The following is a 25,101-nucleotide window of genomic DNA, read 5'->3' as shown; positions in this document are numbered from 1 at the left end:
TGTATGTGATTTATGTGAAAAGTCACAGAAGATGTAAATCACAAGTTCTTTGTAAACTCAGAATTTATAGTTCGTAGTCCGTGATGAAATTGGGCATTTCATCTGCGAAGACTATAACGTGTCAACTACGATGATTTGTCTTGATCATGGAAGTGAAGACTTCTAGTTGATATGTTGATATGTTTTAAGAGTTAAAACATATTGAACAGGACCGTTGTGAAATTTATTATTCTTCTAACGACTGTCAAATGAATAATAAATCTCACGACTTCTATTTGCATGAACTCTTAATCCTGAGAGAATAATGGACCTGATCATGAAGTGTAGGTTGCTTTGATATATCAGGAGTGAGATCTGAAGTGACGGTCAAAACCTCAGTATGTTGGGCAGCCACATTTAGTGTTGATGGAACATATATTCTCAAGATGGAATTCGTAATCTCTTAATGGAGATATAAAATATTCCCTTGAGATAAGTTTAATGGTTTCAGTTATTCAGAGAGTTAGGCCTAACCACTTTAGTAAGAAATTACTAAAGTATATATTTATGAAATTGGATTTCATAAATATATAATGAATAACTTTAAAGAATTAAACAGGGTACTCAAGGATAAGATGTAGTAATTTACAAAGTGGCAGTCTACATTTATGACTTTGTGTTACTACGAATATTTTATGAAAGGGTTACGTGTATAATAAAGTCTTGGGATATAATTTATTAATAAGGCCTAGAGTGCAATTATATTTATATAGTGGTATTAAATATAATTAATGGTAACTTTGGACTTGTTAAGAGTTGACGGAAAAGCCCAAGGCCCATTGGAGCTAGTGTCTTATTGGTCCCTTTTGGTCCCACTTCAAGCCACACACTAAAGCCCAATTGGAAAGGCTCAATAGGCCAGCCCAATTAGATAATCAGTTAGTTATAAAGGGAGAAATATACATAATTTTTATTAGAAGAGATTAGAAAAAAAAAAAAAAAAAACGGTGTGTGAGAGAGTGTGAGACACACTTTCATTCTCCCTTTGAAAAACTGATTGAGAGACCACACATCTTGGGCGTAAAGTGGAATTGGAGTGAAGATTAAAAGTGTTCCCAAGTGCTTCTAATATTTGTTTTGAATTTCTCCACACCAAGGTACGCTATCTTGTTCTTAAATTCTGAAATTTACATTGTGCACGTTATCAATCATGAATGAAATAGATTCTAGTTCGTCGCTTCCGCTGTGGGTTTTGTATGAGATACAAAACTAGAATTTTTCCTTCATACGTCACCAACCTCAATGACGAACCTATTATTCAAAGCCCAAAAGTATATGAATGGGGAAGATGCTTTGACCACAAAGGGTTTGGTCGCTAAGTAGAAGAAGGAAGAAAGTAATGATTTACAGAATAGAAAGAAAGACCGCAAAGATCATTCTTTAGACACCAAGACTAGCAAGAATGGTCCTAAAGTTTTGAAGAAAAGGTTAAATTTCACTCCTTTGGTGATGCCTGTAGATAAGATTCTGATGCAGATCAAAGATGATCCTAGTTTGAAATGGCTAAAGCCATTAAGCTCATCTTCTAAGAAAAGAGGCCTAAACAAGTATTGTTTCTTCCACAAAGATCATGGTCACTACACTGATGAGTGTCATGATTTGAAGGAGTAGATTGAGGAGTTGATCTAGAGCAGAAAGCTTCAAAAATTTGTTCAAAAAGACTATTAGTCTTGACCAAGGACTGAAAAAAGATCCAATAATGATCACAAGGAAGAAGAATGAGATCGTCCAAAACAGCCAGTGGGAGAGATAAGAATGATCACTGAAGGTCCGGTCACGTGCGGGTCATACAAGCCTTTGAGGAAGGCATACCAAAGGCAGGTCAACAACATCCATGTAAAGCATCCTATAGCAACCACATGACAATATAATTTTCTCTAAGCGTGATGCTAGGGGGGTCAAGCAACCACATGACGACCCACTTGTTATCATGTTGGCAATAGAAGGTTACAACGCTAGAAGAGTGTTGATTGATAATGGGAGCTCAGCTTACATAATGTACATGATGGCGTACCAACAAATGAAGTTAGATCCAAAACGGCTTCAACCTTTTGCATCCCCTTTAGTCAGTATCGGCAAAGACCGTGTTTTCCTAAAATGCATCATCTCTCTTTCAATCACAGCAGGGACTTATCCTGCACAAGTAACAAAGGAGATAGAATTTTTAATTGTCGATTGCCCTTCATCTTACAATGTGATCTTAGGGCGACCAACATTTAATCGTCTTTGTAAAGTTGTGATTTACAACTATGTTTTATGTTGGCTTTATTCTATGACAAAAAGTATTGTAATTGTATTAATTTTTTTCTTTGTATTTTGTGGGATTTTATTGTATTGGGTTTAAGTATTAAGTTGGTGAAGAATCAAGCATGAAATGAAAATCAGTGCAGTTTCACGACTAGCTCACAAGAAGGTCATGAGAAGAGTAACTCGCGACAGTACCACATGAGAAGCACATACTAGAAGCTGAAGAGTCAAGTGTCAAGATTCATTTCGCGAGTACTTCGCGAGACAAGCCATCTCTCAGGTACCCGCGTAACATTCTTGCTGGAGGTTTTTAAGTGTGACTTTCTTACTCTTCACCCACACTATATGTACCCTTATTACCCATAAAAGTAAGAGAGACTATTCAAAGAGAAATACCTAGATATGTTTCTACAAAACAACACACCAATCTTTTAGAGAGAAAGAGATAGCTATTCATCCTTAATGAGAAATCATTGTAGCCTCTTCTCATTCCCTCTTCCATTGTCATACCTTGAGAGGAGATTTATATCCAAACACAACTCACACATTTTTAGAGTGTAGAGAGTGTTTTGAAGTTTGAGAAGCTTTGAGGATTTTTCAAAAGAAGTCGGTAAGGCTTGGCGAATGCAATTAGGCATATTGCAGAATCTGGAAAGCTAGTGAAGACAAGATTCCGAGAAATCCGTTGGTAGCAAGAGTTTGGAGGGCTCAAGTACATTAGGTGGATTAGGCTTGGAGGGTATTTTGTTATTTGTGTATTCCAACTTATTTACTAGTGGATCGATTTCATCTTGGAAGGTCACGAAGAGATTTTTTGCCGAATTCTTCGGTTTCATCTTTGATAACACATCTTGGTGTTATCTTGTGTTTGCATCTCTCGTCCCTTACTCTTGTACTTTACTTTTATTATTTTTTATTCATGTGTATGCACTAGAGTAGATCTAGTGATTGTGCTTCATTTACTCTTGTACCACACTTAGATAAGTTAAAGTAAAAGCAATCTAGCTTTAATTTTAAAATTAAGGTCTAAACAAGCTCTCGCATTTTAGTACAAATCCAAGTTTTCAGTCTCAAGGCCACAACTTCTACCTACTACCTTAAAGTAAAGTTTCCGAGAGGATTGGGGAGATGTGTAGAGACCATCTTTTAGCTAGGGAGTGTTATCACGAAGTGCTTGCATCCAAAGAAAATCACAGTTGGACGTTAGAAGAAGAACCAATAAGGCCTATTGAAGACATGGAGAATGTAGAACTTATACAAGGGTAATCCTTTGAAAACTACCAAGGTAGGAGGGGAGCTCCAACCATCATTAAAAGAAGAAATGATAAAGTTCCTAAAGGAGAACCTGGATGTCTTTACATGGAGCCACGAAGATATGCCAGGTATAGACGGTAATGTGATAGAACACCATCTTAATGTTGATCTAACAAAAAAGTCTGTCCAGTAGAGATGACGGATATTCGCTCTAGAACGAAGTAAAGCGGTCATGGAAGAGGTAGAGAAACTATTGATTGCAGGCTTCATTTGAGAAGTCTACTACCATGAATGGCTTGTTAATGTCATCATGGTGAAAAAGTCTAATGGGAAATAGAGGATATATGTGGACTTCATAGATCTCAACAACGCATGCCCAAAGGATAGTTTTCATCTTCCTAGGATTGACCAACTTGCTGATTCAACAGCTGGACATGAACTACTAACCTTCATGGATGAATTTTTGGGTTATAACCAAATTCACATGAACAATGAAGACCAAGAAAGAACTGCATTTTTCACCTGCCAAGGGTTGTATTGCTACAAAGTCATGCCGTTTAGGCTGAAGAATGTAGGAGCCATGTACTAGAGGCTAGTAAATTAGATGTTCAGCAAGTAGATAGGCCGAGACATGGAAGTCTATGTGCACAACATGCTTGTGAAGAGTAATGAGGCGGAATCTCATTTGGAGGACCTTATAGAAACCTTTGATACTTTGGGGAAATATCAAATGAAGTTAAATCCTACAAAGTGCATGTTTGGCATTTCATCAGGGAAGTTTCTTGGTTTTATGGTCTCTCAGCGGGGGATTGAAGCAAACCTAGAGAGGGTAAATGCTATACTTGATATGGCTTCACCAAGAAATGTGAAAGAAGTGCAAAGGCTAACTAGACGGGTTACAGCTCTAAACAGATTCGTCTTCAAAGCCACAAGTAAGTGTCTTCCTTACTTCAAAACGCTTAAGCAAGCTTTCCAATGGACAGATGAGTATAAACCAGCCCTTCAGAGCCTTAAAAGGTATCTGTCCAAACCCCCACTCTTAAGTCCGTCAACAAAAGGGGAAGACCTTTTCCTTTATTTAGCTATGTCCCAAATAGCTATTAGCTCGGTCTTGATTCGTGAAGAGTTCAGGGTCCAATGACCAGTTTACTACACTAGTTAGTCCTTCCATGGTGCTAAAATGAAATATCCATGAATAGAGAAATGGCTTTCTCCCTGGTCGTCGCATCAAGAAAGCTTCATCTATACTTCCAAGATCATACCATCGTGGTAATGACAGGTCAGCCCATCTGAAAAGCCATGAGCAAACCTGATGCAGCTGGACAGATGGTTCAATGAGAAATCGAGCTAAGCCTTGATATCAAGTATAAGCACAGATAGCGATCAAAGCTCAAGCGTTGACAAATTTCATCACTGAGTTCACCTTATCAAATCCCGATCCAAGAGGAGAATACTGGACGACATATGCAGATGGCTCATCAGTTACGAGTCTCGGAAGAGTTGGTGTGATTATATTCTCTCCTGAGAAAGATGTCCTTAAATATAGAGTTCAACTCTAATTTCTAATAACAAACAATGAAGCGGAGTACGAAGCAATTCTCACCAGCTTGAGAATAGCAAAAGCTTTGGGAGCCAAGAATTTGAAGCAAAAAACTGATTCCAAGTTGGTTGTTGGGTAGATAACCAGGATTGACCAACTTGGAGGGTCCCCATAAGAGGTTAACTAATTTAAGCATTGGAGGATCCTTGGCAAGCACCAACCCGGTGTCTCTTATTATCACTTTTCTTCTCTTTGCAGGAAATTCAGGTCGTTCATCAGGTTGACGAGGAACATATTGATGATGCACATTTTGTGCTTTATCACAAAGTATAAAGTAACAGTTGTAGGAGGTTGTGAAACTCTTCTCTCCGAAGTTTTAGAGTGTATTTGTTTAGAGGTGAAATAGGGTGGATGAAAAATTTTGGAGAGAAAATGGGAAAGAAAATATTTTTAGTAGGTGTTTGGTTGGAGGAAGGGGAGGGAAAAAAATTGGTGGGGCCCAGGTATTTTCTCCCCAAGCCCTCCAAAATGTTTCATTTCTAAAATAGAGAGAAAACTGAGTGGGAGGAATTTAATAGTTAAATGACGAAATTGTGCATGTGCAAGTGCACATAGGCTTGTCCAATCAATTGCTCTTTTTTTTTTTTTTGTGTTTCTTCTAGTTTGGACATTGCCTCTTTCTTTTTTCTTTTGATTTCCTAGGTAGCTTTGTCCAATTGCTCTTCTTCTTCTTCTTCTTTTTTCTTTTCTTTTTCTCTTTTGCTTTTGTAGGGTCATTGGGCCCAAGAATGCGCGTGGGGTTGGCTAAGAGTATTTTTGGGCTAAAGGCCCAATTTGAGGACACTGAATGGTCCGAGGATGTAAGAATGTCAACTCATAAAGTAATACTAATAAGTAAAGAGATGATACCTGAACAAATATGTCCAAGGATATAGTTAGAGGAAGTTTATGTCCTCGGCTATGTAAAGTCGAGATAGGAGAAGGGCTGGTTAAACATCCACAGGAAATATGCTAGAAAATCTTATAGGTAAGGGTAAAAATGGTAAAAGTGAAAGATAAGAAGAAGGACGGTGGAATATCTAAGATAAAGCTGTTATCACTGCCCCCGCATTGAATGCGTTGCAATAACTATTCAGGTCACATTAATGGGGAAGTGAGACCTGAGCGTTAGAGTTTAAGTCTTGCTCTTATCTCCAAAAACTTCAAGGGAGGTGGATGAGACAAGTATCTAAGCCAGTAATCTAACCCTTACATGGAGCATGAAGAGGGGAAGAAGGAGGGGATATAAAAGGAAGAAGGGACCTTCAGGAAGGGGGATCGGGAGAAACAGAGAAAGAACATTGTATACCTCACTATCCATAGTTGTAATCTATCTTGGAAAGAGATAATATAAAGTATCATCGGCTTGTGTTTGAGGAGAAGATTTTTTCATATAAACAGTTCCTTGTGTGTATCATTGGGATCAAGCCCATCATTTTTGTCATCTAATATCATTAGAATCTAGATTTTAAGCTCACTCTCTACAAATTTTATTGTAAAAGGCCTTTTAGGTCCATCCCCTTCTGACTGTGGGTTCGAGTTCAAATTGTGTCCTTACAACTTTCTTTTGTGATTTTTTGTTTTTATTTTTTTAGATGTGATTTTTTTTTCTAAATATGATTTTTATTTCCTAAACCCTAAACCCTAAACATAGTAAAAAACTAAAAAAGCACTACGCCCAGTTTACCCAAAATTAATATTACAACCAACTTCTAATATTGAGTTTGCCTTTCAAGAGATTTCTCACCGGCGAGGGATTTTCAACGATTTTTGTTTTGCCATCAGAAGTCACAATCTTTGGTTGTGTTACAGTACTATGCCCCCTCAGAAAGATTAGTGCATATATGGCTTAATTAAGCAGGAATAGAAAGCCGATACTAAATCAAACTAGTATGGCCCGGCACAGACAAAAAGTCTGGTTTTTTTTTTTAATCAATAGAGAAAAGTCTGTTTTCAATCAATATGACACCCAAATAATTTTAGTATGTTATTCCAAAACACTAGGGGAGATCTAAATCAAAAGCACTGTACTTTATGTTTTTTACTGAAGAAAACCTTTCAAATTGTGGGCGCCGGAAGAAAACCTACTTTGACACTGAATTTCATAAAGGCAGTGTTGAGGATATCATCTTTCAAATTTATTGTAACTAGTAGCTAACCCGTGCAATGCACGGGGCTCAAAGCATATGATAATTTTGTTTTAATCCATAATAGTGCAAAAATGCTAAATCAAAAGCAAAATGGGGAAAATATAAAGAGAATACAAATTGACTAAAAAAGGAATGAGAATCTTAACAAATTTAAGTCAAGAAAAAACAGTTGCCAATGTAAATCCTTCTATTTAAGAACTTTCATGGCTTTACAATTAATGCCCGAAAACCAAGTCTTATCTGGTTGAAAATAGCTATGGAATAAATAAAAAATAAAAAAGGGAGCTCTCTCCTTTTCTTCCAACCTCAAAAGTGTGAAGCAAGGATCATAGAATGGATTATGGACAATAATAGAAGTCCGCAACACAAATCTGGGTAAAAGAAACCACCTACAACATTTAACATTTTGTGAGGTAAAAGATATGACAATCCAACTACAAATTTGAGTTCAAAAATTAATTGCAAGTAATATAGCAAAGCATGATTCCAAGTCAAAATTTTGATTCTAAAACAAAAATAGGTTCAGGAACAAAATATGATCCAGATCAGATTTTCGCAAAAGAAGAAACTGCATTTATTTTCCTCTATATTTTCAATTTTCTTTTGCTCCAAACGTAATGAATAAATTGAAGTTTTAAAAGACAACAAAGATGAAAAAATTGATGTGTAACCCCAAAGTCTTAGGGCATAGAATTCAACTTAAGCAATCTGATGTTAAAACTCTAGGAGTTTATACTTACTTTTTCAGCTTTAGATGTCTTTGTGATTCTCATAAAAAAGAAATAGCTTTAAATGTAAATAAGCACCCTTTCATCAACGTGTTTGATATAAACACAGGCAAAGGAAAAAAAAACCATAACAGAAAAAATAAAAAGAGAATCCTATAGAGTTGAGAACAATTACATCTTAGAGAAGAAGCAATTAACAATAAAATTACTAAATTTCTAAACTTTGTTCTATCAACATAGTACAAATTTTTCATTAAAAAAAAAAAATGGTACAACTTAAAACGATGAACCATAGAACAATGGAGACCATTGTTTCCATTTTTTTTTAATAGTAGAAAAAGGAACAAAACAGAATAGTAGAAGAATTAAAACCTTCTGGGTTGTGTTCATTGCAATTCTCCAAAACCAAAGGAAACCCACAAAAAAAAAAAAAAAACATGAAAAATAATCAAGCAATAGGGAACCAAACGAAATAAAAGAAAAATAATATTAACAATAAAATTACAAAATTTCTAAACTTTGTTTTATCAACATAGTACAACTTTTTCATAAAAAAAATAAAAAATAAAAAACCATAGTACAACTTAGACGATGAACCATAGAACAATGGAGACCATTGTTCCCATTTTTTTTAAATAGTAGAAAAAGGAACATAATGGAATAGTAAAAGAATTAAAACCTTCTGAGTTGTGTTCCTTGCAATCCTCCAAAACCAAAGGAAACCCACAAAAAATAAAAAATAAATAAAAAAATAATCAAGCAATAGGGAACCAAACGAAATAAAAGAAAAAAAAAATCCATAAGTAAAAAAGAGAGGAAAAAACAGGGACGTACAGAGATTCAAAGGTGAAAAACCAAAGACAAAGGAAGTAAAATTCATAGAGGAGGAAAAGAAGTGTGACGTTTACAATAGACCAAAGCAATCTGGTTTTCTAGGTAGCTAAGAGATTGGATTGGAGTGAGAGAGAAGGAGGGCAGCAATTGAAGCTTAAGGTTTTCACCGTGTGTTGAGTTTTCAAAAAATTTTGTTATAGAATTTTAGTTGAAGTAGAATTCTCAAGCTCTTAAAACATATATCTAATAGAGTTTTACTTGAATTAAACTATTGTAACACTTTATAAGATAATTACAAGTTAAAGAGAAATAATAAATATATAAGATATAAAACTTAAAATAAAAAGAAAAAGAAAATAACGGTGACGTGGAAAATTGTGCGAGCTTCAGAGCTTCCGTTTTATATATATATATATATATATATATATATATATATATATATATTATATATATATAGATTACTACATCCGCATGGTAGCTGAAAACGTAAATTTTTTTAATGTCTTAAGGACGATACAATATAAGGTTTCATAATCCTCATCAAGGCAAAATCTTAGAAATACATTAAGATAGACAAAAGGAGTCATGCCATATGCGAAATAAAATAAAATATGATATTATAGAACTTTCCCCCCTTATTTTTTTTTTATGAATGATATTTTTTTTTCTTTTTGATATATAGATGGTATTATAAAACTATTTTATTTATTAATAAGATAGTCACAAACATTAAAGAGGAAATTAACACATCTTCTTTTTGGAATTTGGAACACAAATGACATTCTTTATTTTTACTTTTTCATAATTGGATAAGGAAAAGAGTGATTTGAAACCATAATGGATAACCAGAAACATTAAATAAGGAAGTGTTACATCTACTTTTTGGAATTTGAAACACAAATGACATACTTTTTTTTCTATGATGAGAGAAATACTTTATTATTTTTTTTTGAGGGGGAATCAATATTATTATTATTATTATAATTATTGGTTTAAATTTGCATGTGCCCAGTCTAAGTCAAAAGTAAAGGCCATCATTACCAGAACACCTTGGCCTTTATAATAGTACTCAAAGTTTTATAATGACAAGTGATTTAAAACATTAAAAGAATTCATTACATTATTTTTTTTAGTATATTACTTAATTAATATTAATTCATCAAATTATTTTTGATTCGATTTGTTAAATTACCGAATCGAACTCAATATCTCATGTTCTGATACAATGTTAAATTACCGATTCTCCCAAAAATTTAAGCTATTGAGATATGGTAAATTTAATCATTTAACCAATATTTCTAACATGATCAATAATAAATAAATTTATAAAAATGATAGTATTTAAACATATAAGGTCCTATTTAAATATTTCCTCTTTGGCTTAGAATTATATTAAACGGCCTGTTGTTTAGAAACTTGTTGCCAAACATTTGTTCCTCAAAAAAAAAAAAAATGTTGTCCAACATTTGCTTGTAAATGTCCTCAATGGAGGCAAGTATGCTGTCTCCGAATAACTTAAACTTTTTAAACCCACAAAGCAGAATGACCATGAGAAGACCATCTGCTTTTCGCTGCGAGGACAATGGAGACACAAAGGAGTTCTTTTTGAAGGACAAGGCCGTACGTTAAGAGTCATCTGAATGCATATGAGAGACAAACACAGTCAAAACACTGTGTAGATAAAATTTATAAGAAATACTTTAGAATAAAGAAAACAGATTTTATCACCTTTTCGGAGTGCTTCACATGTAAACAACCTTCCAATAATGAAAAGTAAATATTGAAAGATGACGATCGACTAATTAATTCCAGTGCGAACTTCAAGAACCCCTTTGATTTTCCTTTACTTGTCGCAGAAGTATGCTAATTAAAAGTGCAATAGTAAAATTAAAGTAATGATTTTTCTCTCCACCCAGTTCTTGCTTCAAATCCCGCATTTTTCTCCAATCAGTACAGATAATTGTCATGGAACCCGAACAATGACTTGAGCATGTTATGAGGAGAGGAGGGAAATAAATTAGGAGGTTTTGAAAAATCAAGAGAGGAACTAAGAGAGAGAAAGTGAGAAGAGCTTTTAGGAGTGTTCATCCTTCTATGTCCATGTATTCACCATAGGAAAATACTTTCTATGTATATAAAGCTATGATTCATTCCTTTCTGTCTTTGAGTACCTGTTTAATTCTCCCATTATGGATTTCCACTTCATACATCTCATAAATTAGTTGTGTACATCAAGAACTTCAAAAGCGCCTTCAAGTTTTTGTATTTTTGTGTTTTTGACCCTCACAGTAACGTCACGGGGCAAAATCCAAATTATAAAATTATAAAAATGTATAATTCAAAAATCTCAAACTTTAGGAGTGTGTTTTGTACTTTGTCCAAAGAAAAAAATATCAAAGCCCCTTGCCTTTATGGCCCTCTGGGCATGACTCGCATGAGCACCTAATTATTATATGACTAGAGCCAAAGTTTGATACTACTATTCCAAATTATTTATTAAAATAACAAATCTAGAGATACACACTCTTATATTATTTTGTCACAACTCACAAGTAATACAAATGTCAAGTGGTAATTGAATTAATTTTCACAAGTACGTAATAATAGTTGTTCGTAACGTAATCTAATCACACTTTGATATATATTGATAAATCTACAAGTTGAGTGCCCTGCTATGCCAATTCCACCTCTCCAAAACCCAAAAGTTGCTCAAAAAGAAATACAAAGCAACAAGAGAATTTGTTTGTTAATTTGACAATGCCTCAATTTTAATTAACTAACATGACAATACATATGATTAACATTATTTTAACAATGTAATAAATATATATAGTATTACTTTATTTTAATAGCATACAGCAATCCCAACTGTTTTTAAATAGAATAAAGCAGTGGCGGCTCCAGGAATTTTGTTTAGGGGAGTTATTAAAACTTTTAATAATAAAAAAAACTTGAATACATTGAGTTATCGACAAAAAAAAAAAATTAATATATGAAGTTTTACAATTTTCTTCTACAAATTCTCAAATTTTTAATTGTTATATGATAATTCATTATAAGTATCTATTGCCAATGTGGGTAGCTATGAGTCTATGACTATTTTATTTTGTTAAGTTTATCTAACATTTTTATTTTTATGCAATTGTTATTATCTATTTTTTTATAAAAACATTTTAGACTAAATGACTAGACTAAACTCATTAGCTTTGTATTAATTATTGACGCACACAACCATATTCATTCATACATAAAATTATACACTATGTGTTTACTTAACCAATCAAAAGCTTGGACAAACACTAACTTTACAATTTTTTTCTTAAATTTTACTAACTTTATAACAAAAAGTTATTAGAATATAATAACAATACATACACATATAACAAATTATTTCTATTTTCTAATTATTAAATTATATAGATTTATATTATATTTATATTGTACCCACAAACGTCAACACATATCATAATTCACACAAATAGTATTATAATAAAAATTAATGCACACAATCAATATTAAACACGCTTACACACATAACATAATTTATAAAAAAGAGTGACACTTACCATTTACAAATACTTATTTTTTACTTTTAAAGTTTGAAATATTTGTAATAAAGATGTATAAAAATATTTTTAAAAAATAAATTAAAGTATTAAACTAAAAAAAATATTATATATATATATATATATATATACATATATATTTTTATTTAAGTTAGGCGGTTAATTTCAACCTGAATATAAACTAGCGCCACCCTGGGATAGAGTCCCTTTTTCTGATAATCATTATAGAAAAGGTCTGTTGTCAATCAGTATGAAACCCAACAAATCATTTTGGCATCTTCATTGGAGATTACATTCAGCCCGCTCTTTCCAAAACTTGCGAGGAGTCAAACCGGCCTATAACAAAAGCACTGTACCTTTGTTTTTTATTTGGGGGGCAAAAGCAAAAAGGACGACCTTTTTTGAGACAATGTTAGAACAAAAGGCCTATACTTGGTAGTGAATTTTACAGATTCTCGGCGCGGAAGAAAATCTACTGTGACACTGAATTTCACAAAGTCAGCTTGAGTATACCTCCTTTAACATATGAATTTTGTTTTTTGTTAACGTGTGACTTAGGACGCACAATAATTATTTATTTTTAAATTTTATTTTTTAAAAATTAAAAAAGTATTGATAATTTTTTTAATTTTTGAAAATTTTTTACTATAAATAGATAATTTAATGTATGTTTTTAGGGCACATATTAATTAGGTCCTTTATATATATATATATATATATATGAAAAATGTTAACAAGTACCATGCGGTGCTTGTTAACGTTTTTTTTTTTGTGTTGCACTTAAAAAAAGAAAAAAAAAAGTTATCAAAAAAATTGCTAAAAGAGATTAAAAAAATTGCCAAAAGTTAAAAAAGTCACTCAAAATTTTTTCCAAAAGTGTGTTGTTAACGGGCACCGTAACACAACGCTATCTATCTATCTATATATATATATATATATATATATATATATATATATATATATATATATATATATATCTTAAAAAACAAATACTTTTTCTTCATAAAAATTTCTAAAATTATTTTCAAAATTAATACCCTTAAAGCACCATTAATTTTTCCCTACTTTACTTTTATTTTTATTTTTTATAATTAGATCAAGGAAAAGAGTGATTTGAACCATAATAGATTGGGTAATCAACGAATCCAAATCTTCTACCCTTGCTCCACCGATGAAATTTTGCCATATGTATCCTAATTTAATTCAAATCTAATTTTTAGACTTTTATTGTTTAGTTCCTAAAATAAATCAAAAAACCCAAGCCATCCCACCAGCATCATCATAGTTCTTCCACCACCACCAACCTTCACCAGCGCCACCAAGAGGAGATCGCCGACGTCATCAACAACCAGCCACCTACCACCGGTGGTTCATGGTTAGCAATACATAAGATAAAATTTATATAATACAGATTATTCAATTTAACGTTTAAGAGATGGAAACTTTGGTTTGGAAAATGAATAGGGAAAAATGTAAAATGAAAAATGTCTATTGGGTAACATATAGATTTAAAAAATTGTTGGAAAACGTGTATATACCTATAGGATTGGTTCAATTCTCTTATCAAATCATCAGCAAATGAATTGATTGTTTTGCTCGTATTGATGTTTGTTATTAGATAAAGACACATGAATCTGCTTGACCATAGCCTACCCTCCACACATGAATCCACTTGACCACAACCCATCAAATCATCGGCAATCTTCTCTTATGGCCTGTTTGGATGTTTAAAAAAAGAGGGGGAGTAGAGTAGAGGGAAGGGGAGTAATTCAATTACCTTGTTTGGGAGTTTTTTAAGGAAGGAGGGGGAGATGTTTGGAGGGGTTTGAAGGGGTTTCAACTACTTCCAACCCCCTCATTTTTAATTCCCCCAAATTGGAGAGATTTGGAGGGAGAGTAAAACACATAAAATTATTGATAAAGTAAATTACCTAATTTACCCTTATTATATTTATAAAATTACAATGTTAAAAACAAGGGAAAGGGCTAATTACTCCCTTCCCCCTTACTAATTATAAAAACATCCAAACAAGGTGGAGGGTAATCATTCTCCTCTACTCTCCTCCCCACTACTCCCCTCCCCTCTACTCCCCTCTACTCTCCTCCTTCTCTAAACTCCCAAACAGGCCATTAGTGGCGTGGCAAAAGTTGGTGGTGGTGGAGGAGGAACTGTGATGGTAGCCGGTGAGTATGGTTTGGGTTTTTTTTTATTTATGAAACTAAATAATAAAAGCCTAAAAATTAGATTTGAATTAAATTGGTATATATATATAAAATTTTATTGGTGGAATATGAGGTGGAGTATGAAAAATTAGATAGGAGATTTATTTCTCAAAAAAAAAAAAAGATAGGAAATTTGGACTCATAACCAACAACATTAAATAAAAAATTAATACATCTTTCAGGAATTTGCACACAAATGATATACTATATTATTATTATTATTATTATTATTTTGGTTTAAATTCGCATGTGGCCAGCCTAAGTCAAAAGTAAACCATGTGATTGATGTGCACACCTCATATATGGGGAACCGTGATTTGTGATATGACAGCATTGAGGCACTGCCAGTCATGGATTTTATCACTTTTTTGGAGACGAGGATCGACTTATTCAAAGAAGTGAGATCTTTCTTTGAAATCTTTTCTATATTTTGAAGACTTTAGTTTATCATAAAATAACCCCTTTGGTTTTCCTTTTCTTGTCTACGAAGTATGGTAAAAGTGCTATAGTAAAAAACAATGATTTTTCTCCAACCAGTTCTTGCTTCAAATCCTGCATTTTTTAATTTTCCAACCAGTACAGATAATTGTAATGGAACCCGAACAATGCCTTGAGCATGTCATGAGGTGAAGAACTTTCTTTCAGCACCACATGATCCTTGCCAATATTTCAATGACAGCCCAAAAAGAAATAGTAAATAGTAATATATATTTTTTAATATAAGAGTAAATAGTAATAGTTAATTTGTCATCATGTACTCATATCATGCATCACAAAAAAGGGCAACAGAAGCCTAAGTTTGTTTACTATCTTCTATTTTTTTATACATCTCATATAGGGTGCCAATGTTACCATTGGCCTGCTCTTTTTTCCTCTCCCTTAATATTATAATTTTTCTTAAACAATTATAAGAAATGAAGAAAAAAAGTTAATGAAGGAATATACTGGGTTATCACTACCGGGTGTCAAAATCAGTTCTCTCTACCTTAAAATAAAAAATAAAAAATAAAAAAAAAATCTAATTGCCTAAATTAATGGGCCCACGTGTGACTACATCTGCATGTGGGTTGGCTTATGGAAATCTCATTTCTGTCTTCTGTTGGCAAAGGATGGAATCTAACACTTCTTGCATCACTGCACATTTTAGTCAATCATACTTAATATTTTCATGCTAAATTATGTAAAAATGCAGTAATTATATAAATTTACACTAATATTATTTATTTTTAATTTAGTTTTTTATTCTCTATTTATGAATTCCAATGATAAAGAAAGAAAGTGGATTAAAATTATTGTTTGTGGAAAAAAGAGTAATAATTTTAAATATTATAAAAAATTGATGTCTAAATAAAATGTAGTATAAAATAGATAGTTTAATGTAAGACCTTTATATGTTTTCATTGTATTTGAAATATAAATTTACATTGTAAACACATAAAAATTGGCAAATACTGTACGCGTTCGCAAAAAGTGTAAAATATTATTATTATTTTACCCCTAAATATGTGGATGGGGATTAAATTAATAATGCTTTTGTGGGGAGTAAAAGAATCCAAGCGGGCATTTGGGCCTTTGGGCTCTAGCAAGGAGGGTCGATATGTTCTTAAGCTAAGAATTTGATGGTACTGCGAATCAGCCCATACGCCGAGGATCCGAGGATACAGCCGAGGGTGAGTTTCTCCTCGGACAGGTCCAAGAGAACTCGGAGATTCGCTATGAAGGTCAAGACAGAATTCTGTAAAGACTGTTGGTTAAAAGGGAGAAACCCTGAACCTTCTAGATGCACCGGTGTTAGAAAAATACCAAGAGCAAAGGCTGCCACCTCCACATTAAAGGCTCTGCACCTACCTCCCTGGCCGCATTAATGGAGAAGTGACCCCTGAACAGTAGAACTGAAACTTCTGGTTACTATTCAAAGGCATTAAGAAAAGAAATATCTAGGGAAGGGGGGGGGTTTGAGCAACACGTGGATAAAGCATGAGAAAAAGAAGTATTTAAGGGGGGTGAAGGCCAAAGAAAATGGGGGGTCCGTAACTAAGAAAGAAATTAAGAATTGTAATCTTTAAGGAAGAAAGAGAAATAATAAAGAAGTAGTCCTCGGCTCACGTCCGAGGAGACCCATTTGCAATTATCATTCATTGTTTACAAGTGTTTGCACTCCAAAGTCTGTTATCAAGTTCTCAGTACTTTTAATCTAGATTTACAGTCCACACTCTACAAATTTCATTGTTTAAGGCTCATTGGGCCTAAGCCCATAATCTTCTTTGGGTCCAGGTGCAATTGTGCACTTACAGCTTTTTACACTTTTTTTTTTTGTTCTCATTATTTTGGGGGTGAAGCTATTTTATTTACCCCTAGAATTTTTATAATCTTTCTAATCTAATTTTCCATTCTTTTTAATCTAATACATTTTCAACTAATATTTACTTAGATTTTTTTAATTACCGTGACTTGTCAATTTGCTTTGATAAAGATATATAAGATTATACACTCTCATTATAAGACACGGACTATAAAATTTTAATTATGTTTTTGGCATCCACATGGGAAAAAATTCTTGAGAATTAATTTTATTGGGAAAAATTATTAATCTTGTTAAAATTATTGATTTTAACAGAAGCCAAAGTTTGTTTACTAATAACTATCTTCTATTCATTTATATATCTCATATTAGGTGCCAATGTTATCATTGGCCTGTATTGCCCTTTTTCCCTCTCCGTTAATATTATAATTTTTCTTAAACAATAATAAGAAATTAATAAGGGGGAAAAAAAATTAATGAAGGAATACATTGGGTTTTCATGATGGAATTTTTCATAACTCCAAAATCGGGTTTCAAAATCAGCTCTCTCTCTCTCTCTCTCTCTCTCTCTCTCTCTTTCTTTTTTGAAATTTAATTGCCTGGATTAATGGTTCAGCATTCTTTTCCTTAATCTAGTTGCCTACTACGCCAATTGATTATATGCAAACGAAAATTCCAATTCTATAGCCTACAAAATGAAGTTCCTCAAGTCCTACATATAAATTCCCTGAAAAAAAAAAGTCCTACATATAAAAGAATAAATTTGTTCAAAGTGGCTCATAAACATCATTTATCAAGGTTTCCAGTACCCACACTCATTAAGTTTTTAAATTTATTTTTATTTTTATAATTTGGTAAGTACAATGAAGGAAGGGAGATTTAAATCCTATACACTTCTATTGGTTTTGGTTCTTGTTCCAGAATCAATAACATCAGCCCTTCCTCTCAGTATGCAAAGAACCTCCATGCTTGTCCTAAATACATTGGGTTCGGGTTCAATGTCAAAATCCTTTAACTCTGAAATCTCGCTAATCTTCAATGGCCATTAGCGAATCAAAGGCCCATAATTATTCACTTTACTCTCAAAATATCCACCATTTTGTTTTCAATGTCACCCAACATATGGGATGAAAGCAAAATGGTGTATAGATTTGATTGACGAAGTAGATCAGAACAGTCTCCATCACTGGCAACCTCCTCAGAATCAACAACTAAAAGGCCAGTATGTGTGCTCATGAATTAGAGAATTAGATAACCTTCTGTGATAGAAAGCACTTAACAGCAAATAAGTAGACAACATTTGTTACATAGATAGGACAACGTCTGTACAATGAAAAACAAGATTGATATTAAATTATGCTACAGTTTAAAAAATCAAAGTTGCCCAACGATTCAATTATTCTTTGATCAACTGACAAGGACCGATTAATATATGATACACAAACTAATCCAATAACTTTCGATAATTCTTATAACAAGTTCACCTTATAAAAGAGACTAGGCAAAGTCACGAAACTATAAGACTCTTTGACAAATTAATTCTATTATGCAGTACTACAATTTTTACTGTTAATAAGGCTAAGAATGAAGTAACAACTATACTTACAGGAACAACCAAATAAACTACACTTGATCATTATTGGCATTAACTAATATAATGAATTAGCTTCTAAAAGTTTAGCCCAAAGTGTGTAAGGCTGATTCCACAATCCCCAAGCCAAGTTCATAAGAATGGCTATGTTGTTATGGTTAGCAGTGCGCATCCCAAACCCCTTGGTTTTCAAGCTTAGTAATTGTATCCCAAGCAATAGTATTTGTGTCTCCACAGATAAAGTTCCTATTCATTCTAGTTTTTGGGGAAGCAACTTGGTTTGCTTGCAGCTAATTGTATTAGTAGATTTTAATCAACCTTGATCTTCCTCCCAATCCCATAGAGATAAACTTCGTCCGCCAACCCCAACCTTCAATTCTTTTTCTTTTTTTTTTTAAATCCAAAACGAAATGGTAATCTATGGATGTTCTTGTAATTATAGGTGTTCTTATAAATTTAGGTAAGTTTTCGGATTAAGGGATATTCAAAATAACACAATTGGTTTCTATCTCTACTGGAAATTTGGGGTGATGACCAAATTTAGATTTGTCTAATAAGCTGATAAATCGCCACCAAAGGTTGCAAAATTTTCCTTGAATTATAATAAACAGATTCGGAGACAGTGGATGCATATACTGACTTGATCATATTCACGACGAGTTAGATTAGAATAAGAGTTGAAACAATGAAGTATCCTCCGTAAATTCCCATTCGAATCCATCATTTGCTTTAACTAGATCAATTTTAATAGCAAAGAGATTATACTTTATAGTCAAAGATTTTCCTTATCACTGAATAAATGGGTGGAGTTGAATACAGCCCAAAACTATAACAGATAAAATTGAATTGACCTATAGGATCAGAGACTGTCAAAGACGAAAAAGCACCCAAAAATTAAAAATAAAGCCTATCACTATTCACAGATGAAAACCATTAAATACACTCACAAATAGAAACAGAGTACCTGGTCACAACAACAACAAAAAAAAAAAACAAAAAAAAGGAAGCACAGAGACAATAATTGGGTCTAACATAAGAATCACATTCTAATATGACTGCTACAACTAAAAATACAAAACCGAAAAATACTTGAAAGCTTAGGGAAATAAGAAAATAAATTGAGTTAGACAGAATGTAGCAAATTAGAAATTTGATAGGCACGGAGAATCGCTTATTTATATCGCCAACCTTCAATGCAATTTGCGCCACTTTTATTATAGACGCCCTTGCTCTGCAAATTGGCTTTTTTTTATAAAACTTTTTTCACATTTATCTCTAAAAAAATTTTAGACATAAACCAAAAACAAAACAAAAGGAACAAAAATTTACTCGGATTTGATAAAAACCAATGCTATTGGAAACCTTCGATTTTGAGAAAGAGAAGAAAGAGTGTGTTGTGGTCGGAAAATGATGGTTTAGAGACTTTAGTTTAGAGTGCACTTCATAGAGGCCGGAACTAAAATCCTAACCCTAATTTGTCTTGGTGCAAAATGCCCCCGTTATTATTAGTTTGAAGTTAAGTTGGGCCGTAGGGATTAGAAGTGGCCGAAGTGGGAATAGGGAATCCTTGGAGTTTGATGGGCCTCATATTCGGCTCTGTTTAATTACCAATAAAGTCGTGAAGATCTCTAATAAGGCCTTCTGGTGATGTGGACTGCCCACATTTGTGAGAGTTCTTTAAAGCGCTTGTTTAGTTTGGTCATTCAAACCCTAATATACAGGCCTTCTCAAAATGGCTATTGACCTTCTAATCATAAGTCATGTGCCAATCACCTAAAGTTGGGATCGAGATTCAATTCCCGCTATGTCAAAAATTAATTGATATTTTAACTTGATTATAAAAAACGTAATTATCAAAAGTGGATGTCATAGAATTTTTAAGAAGGTGTGTGTGTTTGTTTCTTAAAAAAAAAATTGGTAATTATTCCACATTGCTTAAGAACAGGGTGACTCTACGTGTACCTCAGGATGGTCACAGGACCACCCTGACTTGCCAAAAAATGCATATATACTTGCAATATATATACACACACACACACGTACACACTAAATTAACCTATTTTGACCACATAATAAAAATATTGACCACCTTGATTTGAGAATTATAAGAATTTCGATTCAATAAAAATAATAATAATACTTCATTCACAATATTTTTACAATAATTTCATAAAAAAATCTTATGTGATAAGCGGAAATCAGTCACTAATTCTAATTTCGGTTCAATATTACACATTTAATTTTACACATTTTAAAAAAAAACACCTACATCAGTGCCTACATAAGTTTGTATATATCCAAAATTGCTACACTAACTATGCATATATGCACAGTTACTATAGCTGCGTATATTAATAATTTATTATTTTTTCCCTCTCACTTTTCAGGTTCTCCCTCTCTTTCCCAATGTCCACAGCAATCCAGCAACCCTCTCTTTCCCAACAGCCACAACAACCCAGCAAAGAAGAAGAAGATGACAAACATCTAACCACCAACTCAACACCACCCAACCATCACCACCGCAAACCAACTCAAATAAAGCCAAACAAAAATCAAGCTAAACCCACTAGAAAACCCAACTCATAATCAACCCAAACCCGAAGAAAAACTCATCCCAAACCTGAATCAAAATCAATAAAAACTAAATCCAACCCAATGGAAAACCCACATGAAAAATCCAACAGAAACCCACATGAAACACCCAACAAAAATCAGTTGGATCTGCTGCCGTTGCTGCCGCTCTGCCTTTGGTTTGCCTTGTTGTTGCCGCCGGATCTTCTGCATGTGTGAATTCTGGGTTTGAGATATGAGTGAGGAAGAGAGTTTAGGGAGAAATAGAGGCAGAGAAGAATTGAGAGAGAGACATGGTTGGGACTTGGGATAAAAAAAAAAAAAATATATATATATATATATATATATATATATATATATATATATATATATATATATTAATGAACACTACAAAAAAAATGCCTATTAGCGACCAAGAATTTTTGACGGACCCAAAAAGCCCTCTAAAAAAATATTATTTGTGAAGGAAAAATAAAGCCCTTGCAAATACTTGGTAAAATGTGAAATATTTGTGACAAAAAAAAAAGCTGTCGTAATTATGTGTTATAGCCGTCACAAATACTAATATTTTGGAGGGAAATTTTTCCTCTATATTATTTGTGAGGGAAAATTAAAAATCTCTCGCAAAAAGTGTATTATTTGTGACGGTTGAAAAAATGTCATCACTAATATTAAATTATTTGCAAGGGCTAAAATCGACCTTCACAAAAATATTTAAAATGTAAAAAAATTGGAGGGAAATGTTCCCAACAAATTATTTCCGAGAGACAATAAAAACTCTTTGCAAAATGTTTATTTTTTGTGTGAGTGAAAAATATACCCTCACTAATACTAAATTATTTGCGAGGGCCACAATTGGCCTTCGCAAATAATCATGAAAATATTAATTTTCTTTGGAGATAAAAATTAATTCTAAATTTCAAATAATATAATAATTAGTGAAACATAAAGTGACAAGAAATTTGTATTCAAAGTTATGCCTATTAAAATTCATAATATCTTAATTTTCATCTCTGGTTTTCAATTAGCTAGGCCACCAACTTATAGATGGTAAGCTCAAATTCTTTGAAACCTTCGGACTCAGCTTGACTTTGAACTTCATAATTCTAATTTATCCATCATTTTCTATCTATGTAATTAACCACTACAAGAACTACATGATCACTTCTTTGGAAAGTTGCATGAACTAGACTATAGTAAAAATGTTATTTACATATCCACAACACATATAGCAATCAGTGATTGCCAATCACTCATAGTACTGGGAAATAAGATGAACCAAAAAAAAAACTCAGTTTTCAAATCAGTGCAAGGCAACTAAGTGGTGAGAATTGGAGGCAGTAATTCAGACTTGGATCCAAGAACTTTAGCCTTTGTGTCTGGGAAGAATTCTATCCCAAGTAGCTCTTTGACCTCTCCTTTTTCGGTGATATGAATGGGATAACTGAGCAAATGGCTTGGCAAGTCATGGTTCAGTGTCTCACTAGAATAGAGGTCCCAATACTTTCTGGCAATTTGGTTCACTCTTTGGACACATTCCACACTTTCCAGATGGAGAAAGGAGTTATCTAGCATGCCTAATTGCTCGTACCACAATGCCATCCAGAAGCCGTGGATTTGTCCCCTGGTTGCATAGGTGGAATGGTTGATAGGCTCCCATGGCAATCTTTGTGTCCCGGGCACCATCCATTGACCTTTGATTAATGTTGGCAAATCCAATGATAATGTATTCATCATCAACTGCAAAATGCAGTCATCGTCCAATCTTAGTTATTGTCTGTCATATACTCATATTTAATCAACTAAATGCCTTAAAAAACTGCATGAGCTCACACAAAACAGAAGCACGTTCAATTTTCATAAAAACAAATTCCAATTTATTATGTACAGTCAGTATGTGGATGTCTTGATAAAGTTTTCAGTTGAAATTTATATGGTTTTGGGATGCCCTCTCACTCTCTTTTTCAGTTGACATTTATATGTGGTCTTGGGATGTGCTCTCACTCTCTTCATTCTGGATAAAGCTACTACAACGCTGCAAATCATATTTTATTAAGGAATAATGTTATTCAAAATTCTATCCATCAAATAAGAATGACATTTTTTTTGGGGGGGAGGGGTGTATCTTGAATTAGTAACATGATGATTGACGCAAAATGTGTCATTTAATAGCACAACACTAACAACTAGAATGCATATTAATATGCATTGAAATTTTCACTGACATACTTCAATATGAAATCAAATGCCTTAGATTAGAGAATTCAAGATTTTCAAACAGAAAACACTACTTAAACTTATCAAGAAAATTTGATGAACCAATGACACAGATTATAGATCATGAACTGCCTGGCTTCCTAAGCTCTACTATAATCTGTGTCATGTTCGGGCTTCTCTGAAGGTTCATATTCTCCACTTTTCCTCATCTCTTGATTGCCAAGGCAAAAGAATGTCAAATAGTCCTTTGGGTTTGCCTCAAGCTCCTTAGTTTCGAGGCTTGCACTATGTCTTTGTACATCATCTCCATTGTCCTATTTTGCCAATTCAATATTGCTTGCACAGATGCACTTTCTAGGAAACCTTCTGGCCATAGTGGAATGACAACATAGACTGTAAATCTTTCTCCTGCCTCAATCTTACTAACAATCTTCAGTGACAGTTCTTTTGGAATAAGATTTACAGCACCAACCTCCTCAACTTTAAGGCCATGTGAATTCCAACAAAAAGAACTTCCAAAAGAAACCCAATTCAACAACATCTATTTTTTAATGAACATTAGTTTTACAAGGAATCGCTACTTTTCTAATGATCTATTTTTTAACAATGGCTCCAAATACAGCTCCACCTGCCTACAAATATGGGTTAAAACAAGCCCATTATTGACCAATCTATACAACAAGGGATCAATCAAATTGATCTAAAACATGTCAATACTCAGCAGTCAGCTCACAATTTACATGATTCTACAAACAAAATTGAATGAAAACCACAAGGTGGGAGAGCAAGCAGCTAGAATATTATCAATTCCATGGAAGAAATCAATTCCATGTATTCTACAGGTTTGATCTGAGAGCAAACAATTTTATTTAGAAATATTTTCAAGTTGATCACTAAAATATTATCAATTAGATTTTTTAAGCATACGAGAAGCGATACGGGCCAATTACCAAAAGACGCCCACAAGGAGTCTCAAACGATGCTCCAACTTTGTTTGTGCTGTTATATTCTGGAAGGCATTGAATAGAATCTCTTGTTACAGCTGCAAGTCCATAATCATGCAGACCAAGCATTTGATGAAGTCCTCCACTATTTGATATTGTTTTTGGTGAAAGGCCTTCCAAGCTGCAGAATTTAATTATGTAGCTAGCTCAATGAATAATCATTTATGCAATGTTAAAATATGCATCTCTCTTGGAATTGTTTCAATCCCTAATACTTGATAAAACATATATAGAAGAATACACAGTTTCCGTACCAATGTCAAAGAATACTACAGGTTCTATACCAATGACCAAGTACAGATATGAAATGGTATATATATTATCATCAAGTAGTTTTGCATTTTATTGTGTATTTACATAGTTTAATAACTTTACTTATGTTTTTTTTTTTTTTAAATATTGCAGTATCCTGAGACAGGCTCTGAGCCTAGCCCCATTGATTGCTTTAAGAAATTTCACACAAAGAAGGATGGCAAAGAATGGGCAACTGATCATGCTTACATTATATGTATGCAACCCAAAATATTAATTTTGTTATCAACTTTAGTTTTTTTGTTGTTGTTTTGACTATCCACGTGGTTTTTATTTGTGTAGGAAAAAATGGATGCCATAAAGGCCAAAGCTGTATCTGAAGGTACTAAGACAAATGATTATCAGATCTTTCATGAAGTGGTTGGTGAACCAAGTCATGGTCATGTTCTTGGCATGGGAATAGGTATTATGGCTAAGGATGTGTATGGCTTAACTTCATTTGGTAAAGGTTGTAGCAAACGTTGCAGAGAAGATTTTACAAAAG

General features: G+C 33.2%; 1 non-coding gene and 1 pseudogene across 1 annotated transcript; both read right to left on the bottom strand.

Moving 5' to 3' along the window:
* Positions 1 to 19,644: 19,644 nt before the first annotated feature.
* On the bottom strand, positions 19,645 to 19,745 carry LOC142633189 (small nucleolar RNA snoR86). Its single transcript, XR_012843831.1, has one exon. It is a non-coding gene; the product is annotated as a small nucleolar RNA snoR86 (small nucleolar RNA).
* A 2,656-nt stretch (positions 19,746 to 22,401) lies between these two features.
* LOC142632334 (phospholipase D alpha 1 pseudogene) lies at positions 22,402 to 24,374 on the bottom strand (annotated as a pseudogene).
* Positions 24,375 to 25,101: the final 727 nt, after the last annotated feature.

The sequence above is a fragment of the Castanea sativa genome, chromosome 4 (genome assembly GCF_040712315.1).
Source record: "Castanea sativa cultivar Marrone di Chiusa Pesio chromosome 4, ASM4071231v1".
Classification (NCBI taxonomy): Eukaryota; Viridiplantae; Streptophyta; class Magnoliopsida; order Fagales; family Fagaceae; genus Castanea; species Castanea sativa.
Note: the sequence above shows the minus strand (reverse complement) of the source record. Positions and strands in the feature narration are given on the sequence as shown.